Raw genomic sequence first — 10,083 nt, forward strand, 5'->3', positions numbered from 1 at the left:
TTGTAGGTTCTGCTGCTCTAGCATTTGTTTAGAGCAATTTTTACATGTATTTGGAGGGGCTTAGGGGAGAGCTCAAGCAAGTCACTGCTTTTACTCTGCCATCTTGACTCCACCCCAACAATTTTTTTTTATAAAACAAAATGTTTTCAGTACTAGAGTAGGACTCACTATTAAACCAAAAAAAAAAAAAAAACCACTAGAAAAATTCAAAATGCTCTGAGAGAAACTAGATCTAGTCCAATATTTTATGCAGGATAGAAAGATAAGTTCCAAATGAATACACGATTTAGACATAAAGGGTGACATCAAAAGAAATCATAAGAGTAAGTTTGTAGAGATACAAGAAGAGTTCATAATTAAACAATGGAGAGAGAGGATTGCAAAAGATAAGATAGATGCTACCAGTTACTTAAAAGTAAAGATTTTTCAGGATGCTCTCAGAAACCTGGAAAGACTAACGGGAACTGATGCAAAGTAAAATGAGCAGAACTAGGAGAACATTACATATAGTAACAACAATATTGTTTGATGATCAACTGTGAATTACTTAGCTATCCTCAGCAATGCAATGATCCAAGACAATTCTGAAGGATTTATGATGAAAAATGTTCTCATCCAGAGAAACAACTGATGGAATTTGAATGCAGATCAAAGCACACATTTTCTCTTCTTTCATTATTTTTTCTTGTTGTTTTTTGTCTGTTTTCTTTTACAACATGACTAACATGGAAATATATTTTTCATGGCTGCACATGTATAACCTATATCAAGTTGCTTGCCTTCTCAGTGGGGATGGGGGAGAGAAAAGAAGGAGGGAGAGAATCTGGAACTCAAATTAAAAAAAATGTTTAAATAATTATTATATGTTACTGGGGGAAAATAAAATAAATTTGAAAAATAAAAAAGTCAAAATTGTACACAAACCTACTTATGAAACTAGAATTAAAAGGCCAATAGATAGAGAGGGGACACAACCTTTACCTCATATATCTCTGGTAAAAGTTTCATTTCCAAAATTTTAAAGAAAGTGATTAAAATTCTTATGAATAAGACCTATTCCCTAGTGAGTAAATGTTCAAAGAATATAAACATATAACTTTTGTAGAAAGAAAACTAAGTTATCAATAACCATATGAAAAAAAATCTAAATTATTAGTAATTAAAATGTTGAAATTTAAAACAACTCTGAGGTTTTATCTCACACTCATTAGATTGGCAAAGTTGACAAAAAAGCAAAAATGAAAACTGATGGTAGGGATTTCTGGGAGCCAGGCCCACCAATACATTGTTATTGGAACTGGGAATCTGTCCAGCCATTCTGCAAAACAATTTGGAATTAAATCCCAAAGTTGCTAAATCCTATATACTCTTATACATACATGCATACATACATATATACATGCATACATGTATGTATATAACTTCTTTTTATAGTTCCAAAATTAAATTTTTTTATCAATGATAGTGGAGCCTCTATTTTTATGGACTCTAACATCAAGGTTCTCAGTGTTCTGTGTTAAAAAGTAGAAATGACAGAAAAACAGGGAAATGGAGGAAGGGGAAAGATGAATAGCTGGAATGAGCCATGGGAGGTCCCATGCTAATAACAATAGAATTTTGAGGACAGTGAATCATTATTTCTCAAGTAATCTAAAAGAAGAGAGAATATCAAATTCTTTCAGAAAAAAAAATGCTGTAGAAAAGGGCAATTGAGAGACTATCAATAACCAAGAACACAAACACTTAATTTTTTTATTATTTCTAAAAAGCTTTTATCCGGTTGATTCACCTAAGTTCAAGAAATCTTCACTTGATTAATCTGACCACCAGCTATCATTCCAAGTATCCTTTGGGGTTAAAGCTCTTTGAGAAGGCCATCTACAAAATGTCTCCCTTACTTTTCTCTCATTTTTTCTTAATATCTACAGTCTGACTTCCACCTCATCATTAAACAACCTGCTCTCTTTAAAACTACTAAAGATATCTTAATGGCCACATCTAATAGCCTCTTTTTTTTCAGTCTCCATCCTTCTTGACCTCTTTGCAGCCCTTGACACTATCAATTACCCTTTTCTACTCTAGGACTTTGTAACACTACTTGTTCCTGGCTCTCCTCCTATTTATTTTCCCATTTCCCAATCTCTTTTGCTGGATCTATATCCAAATCATACCCACTGACTATGGATGTTTGCTAGAGCTCATCCTGGGTCTTTTTCTCTTCTCCCTCTACTATTTCACTTTGTGATATAAATATGTCTCAAGGATCCAGTTATTATCTCTATGCTGACTATTCTCAAATCGATTTATCCAACCTTTTGACTCCTAATCTCACATTTCTACCTGCCTATTGAGTATTCCATAATGGATATCCTATAGACATCCTAAACTCAAAATATCCCAAATTATACTCATTATCTTTCTTTCCAAGCCTCACTAATGGCCTCCTTGTCATTCCTCAAACAAGATACTACATTTCCCAAACCAGGGCATTTTAACTACATGTCTGCCATGCCTAGAATGTTCTCCCTTCTCATCTCTGCTTTGTGGTTTCTTTCACATCCCAGCTAAAATTCCACTTTATATAGGAAGCCTTTCCTGGTATCCCTTAATTCTAGTGTCTTCTCCCTGTTAATTATTTTGAATTTCTTATATATAGTTTGATTATCCATAGTTTGCATGTTGTCTCCTATTTTTGACTATGAGCTGGTTAAGAGCAGGAACTGACTTTTACCTTTCTTTGACACCCTAGTTTTAACATAGTGCCTGGAACATAATATGTGCTTAATAAATTGTTATTCTCTTCCTGATTGGTTGATTTAGCAATGCCATTCTTTTTCAAAAGTATGTAAATAAAATAGTGACACTTTTGCAAATGATAATCCTACAGCAGAGGACATCTTTGTCACCATATTTTCTGAAAGGTACACTGATGACTACATCTTACTATGTCAAAAGAAAGGCAAAAAAGTCCTCTTAAATAATTTACAGTCTATTGGGGAAGAAAACATGAAAACTATTTTGTACAAAACAAACTATATATAGGAATAATTGAATATAGTCAAGGGAGTGAAGGCACTAAAAGTAAGGGGGATGGGAAAGGCTTACTGTAGAAGGTAAGATTTTAGCTGAAACTTGAAGAAAGCCAGGGAAGCCAGGATGTGGAGATGGGGCAAAAGAAAATTCCATGCATGAGGGACAGGTAGCAAAAATGTTCAGATTTAGAAGGTGGGCTATCTTGTTTGAAGAACAGCAAGGAGGCCAATGTCAACTGATCACAGAGCATGTAGACAAGATGTAAAGTATAAGAAAGAAGACTAGAAAGGTAAAGGGAGGGAATAGGATATGAAAGGCTTTGGATACCAAACACAGGACTTAATTTGTGTTCCTGACGGTGACAGGGAGACACTGGAGATTATTGTGTAGAGGGGTAAGATGATCAGACCTGCATTTGAGGCAGATCAGTGTGACACCTCATCATATATGACAGTGATAAAAGACATGTGGCAGATGTGAGATTAGGAGGAGAGTAAGTACTTCATGATGGTTTCAAATTTTTTTCAGTGAAATATGAGGTTGAAGGAGCTATGTTGTTTGTTGATTATTTAAGAACAAAGATTTTATTATGCAAAGAAAAATGACACTTTAAAGACTCACTTTCAATGTAATCTTTACTATACACATATCAAAATCAAATGAGATTCCTTAAAAAGATGTAAAAATACAAATCACAATATTCAGTAATCCTTTAATTATTAACATCAAGCTAGTCAAGGAATAGGGAACCATATGCTTACCCAAGGTTTTTACTGTAGTCAGGGATGATATCCATAAGAGTTCAAACTGAAAAGGAATCCACTATAAAAAAAAAGTCATTTAGATTCTCCTGATTCCATCTTGAAACACTACAGAGTTTTCTAAATTAGGTGGCACGGTGGATAGTGCTTAGCCTGGTGTCAGGAAGTCCTGAGTTCAAATTCATCAAGTCACTTAATTTCCGTTTGCTCAACCATAAAATGGGGATGATAATAACACTTACTTCCCAGGGTTTTGAGGATCAAATGAAACAATATCTTTAAAGCACTTACCACAGTTTCTGGGGCATAGTGGGAATTTAATAAAGCTATGTTTCCTTCCTTATTTCCTGAGATTTAAGATAATTTTTTTAAAAAAAAAGTTTAGCCTATCTATACAACCAAATAAACATACAGATGAATGAGAGATGCCTGTTGTCCAGACTTTGCTATACAGATGAATTTATACCCTATAGAATTTTCCAGTCAGTAGGCAAATCTTGGACAGACACAGAAAAGACTGTCTGGAAAGTCTGGAAAGTCTGGAAGGACTTGTATGGTCTGATACTGAGTGAAGTGAGCAGAACCAGGAGAATGCTGCACACAGTAACAGCCATGTTGTGTGATGACTAATAACAGATAGGCTTAATCCTTCTCGGCAATACAAGGATCTAAGACATCTCCAAAGGCATCATGATGGAAAATGCTATCCACATCCAAAGAAAGAACTATGGAGTTTGAATGTAGATTGAAGCATACTATTTGCTATTATTTTTCTTCTGTTGTATTTTGTTTCCTCTTTCTGGTGGTTCCTCCTATTGGTTCTAATTCTTACTTACAAAATTACTAATGTGAAAATATGTTTAATAGGAATGTATATGTATACAATTGTGTGCTGTCTTGGTGAGGGAGATGGGGAAGGAGAGAGAGACAATTTAAAACTCAAAAGCTAATGGAAGTGATTGTTGATAATTCAAAATAAATTAATTTAAAAAAGAAAAAAAACAGACACAGAAGATGAATAATTAACCTCACTAATAATTGAAAAGAACAGACTGCTTTGCCTTTGCAAAACCATGTAGTGCTTTCAATGACCTCAGACTTCTACTTGAAAAAAAACCATATAAATATATATGTATATGTATGTATGTGTATGTGTATGTGTATATATGTATTTATGTGTACATGTATATATGCATATCTGTATATGCATGTATATATGTATATGCACGTATGTATACATAAGACTATACACATACAGGTACATATATGTGTGTTATTTATGTGTGTATAGATTTATATACACATGAGTGCTTATATGTGTGTTGTGTATGTACATGTATATATACATGTATATATGTATATATATATATGAAGATGATGTATGAAAAATACCATTGGCACAGAGGATTAAAGGATATCATTATATTGATGTATGATCAGAAAAGGACATGAGTCACTCATGTAACTAGAGCAATGGATAATTAAACAACAGCCGTTTTCCTGCATTGGGTATCCATATGATGTCAAAAAATCTAAAGGAAAATCTCATAGTTTATGGGATGGGTCCCATATGGAAGACATATAGGAGGACATGGACAAGAACAGAGCAGGCTGGGAACCCATAGATGCATTACAATTTACAATATTGCAAAGAATACTCACATTAATGCTCTCACACGTTTACCAAAATATTGAAAATCTGTTATTCTGTATGGGAGTAAAGACATGCAAGTCTATAAAGATTATTCTCGACCTTCTTTCCAACTGTTATCCCCTGAAATTTATTGGCCTTCATTTCCAGTAAAATTTTTCATTCTATGTCATGTCAGTATTCTCCACAATATCTGTTCTTGCAATTTTAAGTGAACATTTTTTCTCCCTCCTCCTCAAATTTCAGTGTAAAGCATACTTATTAGGTTGGCAAGTCTTGATAAATATGTTTTTTTCTATTTTTTTTTGTGAGATGCAATACATCCTTTGCCTAGAGTCCATCAGTCTGAGGTAGTAGGCCTTGGTCTAGAAAACCAAATCCTGTGCTTTGGCACCATCCATGTGTCAACATGAACATAGTACCCACATCAATAGGATCACAAATCTATTAAGGTAAGTTTAAATAAGTGTGGAAGAGTTTACAAAAATCAAAAACAAAACCCAACAAAACAAACAGTTATTATTTGATAACCAAAAGGGGAAAGGTCATTCCTGCCAAAAATTACTGGAGGTTGGAGCCACCTTTCATTCTCTAATCATATCAGGGGCTGAGCCCTAATAAAAGATAGATCAATTGTACAGCCAAATCAACAAAGCACGTCCTGTGTGATCTTATGAAAGAATCATAAAGGATTCAAGAGAATAAGAAGTATTATTTTTCCCTCAAGGAACTTATCTCCTATCTGGTTAAACACAAATCACACTTTTTTTTTTTAAATTTCAGGTGTCCATGCAAGAATGTGTAGTACAGGGAAGCAACAACAGTGTAAGACACTGGTGATATAGTGTGATATTAAATAGAACAGACTGCTTTGCCTTTGGAAAACCCTGCAGTGATTTTAATGACCTCAGACTCATACTTATGTGGTGAAGACTTTACACAACAGAATAGTCCAGTGAATATAGATATTAATGTGTCTTAGAACAAGATTCTACAGGTGGCAGGAAAAAGGATGTCTTTACACTGCAGCTGAGGCTTAGGCATTCCCTTGACCCCTGGGATCATTATGATGTACCAAGGACAGCTGTGTTTTCATGTACATCTGTACAAAGAGTGACTGAGAGTACATTTTCCTAATTATAATTGACTTCTATCACCCAAGTCTTCTAAAACATTTATTCAGTTTTTAGATAGCCCATCAAGTATGCTTCAAATAACTTTAGACCTCATTATTCTCTTCACTTTCTGACTGCCTACAGCTTCTGTGCCTCATCCTATAGAATGCAGATTTGGGAGCTTAATTAGATATTTTAGCTTTTAATCACTCATTATGCTGTACCATGCTCTAATAGTGTCTTTTGGGTGAATATTGTTCTTCCTTTATATTGACATTCAATAAGGTGGTGTACTGAGGGACACTGAGGGTAGGTTACAATGTTTCCCTGGTCTGGAAACTTCTCTTAGTCTCAAGAGAAGTGAAAAAAATCCAAATCATAGTCATAGATAAAAATGAGAATTTACAGCAACAGCAATGACAACAGTAAATAGTTGTATAATGCTTTAATGTTTACAAAGTGATTTACATAAAATTTCAATTCATGCTCCCAGCACTCATGTGAATTAAAAGATATTATTTCCCTCATTTGAAAGACAAGGAAACTAAGACTCAGAGAAATTAAGTGACTTATCCATCATCATATAACTAGTAAGTGTCAGACAGGGGATTTGAATCTAGTTATAGCCTGTATCAAATTCTGGTGCTCTTTTTCATTGCATAGGACTGCACTGACCTTTAGCTTCATGAATGAGGGAGGTTTAAAATTGAATCATAAAATAAAACCAAATTGGATCATCAAGAAATAGGGCAAAGTGGGCAGAAGCTTGGATATAAAATCAAGTCCATCCATGAGCTATTTGCTGCATAAAATTAGATAAACACTTTTCCTCTGTCACTCACTTTGATGAATTATAAATGATAGGTAGGGGTGAGAAAGATTATTATAATGGTGACTTCCAAATCTAAAAACCCATGGTCTGTGTATCTGTGTTTCTTATCCCTCTCACAACCCCAGTAGGAGTGTTAATTCTGTCACTGGTTAAATTCAACTTCATGTTTCATAAATGTTTTTCCCCTCTGGGTTATTTCTTATTGATCGGGGGAAAATGTTGATATTAATTAATTCCCTCAAATCAGGCCCTCATTTTTATATCGAGATGAAAAAGTACCGCGTGGAAAGTCACATTTTATGAGACCAAAGTTGTCAAACAAGGGACAATGGTAAAGTCTAGTCCATGCATGGCTGGAAAGCTGGACCACTTTTACTTACTGCTTAGAGACCCTTAACTAAGGACCTAGGTTATGCTGACCAGAAAGCCAGGAAGGTTCAAAGATTGATCCAAGATTTCTCACAATTATATCTCTCAAGCAACCTATATGTCTTCTCTGAAAACTGACCCCATATTGATCAATTAGTCATTATTTCCATGTTTATTTTATTATTTACAGATAGTTGGAGGGTGGGGAATGTGATATTTCTTTTTATGATTTCAGGGAATTGGACTTGTTTGTTTTGCCCTTCCCTATTTGGAAAGTCCCTAATTTTTCCTCCAATTAGAAATCAGATTATCTAATTTTTGTTTCCTGGTTAATTATTTGATTTTAATCAATTGGTCATGTTTGATTAATTTTTTATGTATAAAAATCAGTCTTCTCTATATTCAGAGTTGAGCCATAAGCTGAAGAAGGGACCTGGTCCCAATCTGTTATACAATTTGCATAAATAAATGACTATCTTCAGAAGCATGAACCTTTGTTTCCTCAGTCATTTCATCTTTCACCCAACACATCTTTTCTGACTCTAATACTTTACATAACTTTTCCCATTTTAATACATATTCATCATTTCTTATGATACAACAATGTTCTATTATATTTATACACATAAATTCCGCCATCCCCCAATCTTTTGGCATATAATTTGTGTTTTTTTGTTGTTTTTCTTTTGTTTTTGTTTTTGTTTTTTTGTTTTTTTTGCTATTGCAAATAGTGTTGTTAGCACTATTTTCATACAAATTTTTTTAAATCCCTCTCAATAATGTCCTAAGGGTATAAAGCCAATGCTGGAATCTCTGTGACCAGAGTATATGAACACTTACATAACTTTTATTGCAAAATTGCATACTGTTTTCCCAAAATGATTGAAGAAATTCATGGTTCCACCAGTAGGGTACCACCATGCCAGATTTTTTTTTTTTATAGAACAAGCATTTTATGGATTTTTCAAATTAATGGCTATAAGAAAGATAATACCTAGATTAATTAGTATTTTAGACTTAATCTCAAGTAGGCATCAAAAGATGTGAGTTGAAATTCTGACTTTCTTATAATTACATGTCACATATGTGATGTTAGAAAAAGTTAGTTTGCCCCACTGAGTCTGTTTCTTATCTATAAAATTATGAGGTTGGACCAGAAGATCTCTCAGGTTTCTTTGATTCTTAAATTCTATGAGAAATCAGGAAGAGGAAAATCAGTGTGACCTCCAGAACTCACAGAAATCCTGAGTTAGAAGGTACCTCAGAGCACATCTTGTTTAACCCATACCTGAATAAGAATTCCATTTACAACATACCTGACATATAATCATCCAGTCTTTGCTTCAATATATCCAACAAAGAAGAACCCACTTCTACTCAAAGCAAACCATTTCACTTTTGTAAAGTTCCATTTGTTTGGATTCTTTTCATCTTACTTCAAATTTATTTCTACCTCTATGCAATATTTATTATTGGTCATATTTCTGCCTTCTGGGGCCAATTGGAAAAAAGTCAAATCTATCTTCCTATAGATTCCTATGGAATGGTCCTATAGATTCTTGAAGAGAGATATAACAAGGTGCAAATTAACTTGGGAAAAATAAAATAATTAAATGTATTTACTTATACAATAAACTTTTTACATTAAAAATTTAATATTCAAAGTGTCTTTCTTGAAGTCACTTGTTTTACATTATATGGCATTAAATTCACAAGATTTTGATACATATTTTAAAATTCTTATTGCAAAACCACATAAATTATGGCATATTAAACATTTTTGATGAGCAGTTCATTTTTCAGATTCTAATCTTTACTATAGTCCCTAGTTTTTAAATAGGATTTAAATCTGGTGAGTTCCAAGGTCAACAAAGTATATTTATCTCTATCATTTAGATGAGTTTCTTAACTTTTCATTACATATGGCATGTTGATAGGCCATTTTAGAATATTCTAGATCCATCTAGGAATTGTTTTAATTCTATTGCAATCCCATTTCTCTTGAGATTATACACCCACACAAGCACACATACACATGCACTCCCATACACACAATACATATACAAATATGTGTTGTGTGTATGTATATGTTTGTATGTGTGTGTACATATGTATTGTATATATACACATATGTGTGTATAGTGTGCAATTACATCATGCCATAGATGAATGGTTAGGAAATTTGTCTAAGAGATACAGATAATAGACATCAACATGTTTCAATGGTCTGGGAAGTTATTTGATTTAATTGAAAAACCATGGCATCCTTGCATCCATCTATCTATCTATCTATCTATCTATCTATCTATCTATCTATCTATC

This window comes from Vombatus ursinus, unplaced genomic scaffold, assembly GCF_900497805.2.
Source record: "Vombatus ursinus unplaced genomic scaffold, bare-nosed wombat genome assembly UNPS02014791.1, whole genome shotgun sequence".
In the NCBI taxonomy this organism is placed as follows: Eukaryota; Metazoa; Chordata; class Mammalia; order Diprotodontia; family Vombatidae; genus Vombatus; species Vombatus ursinus.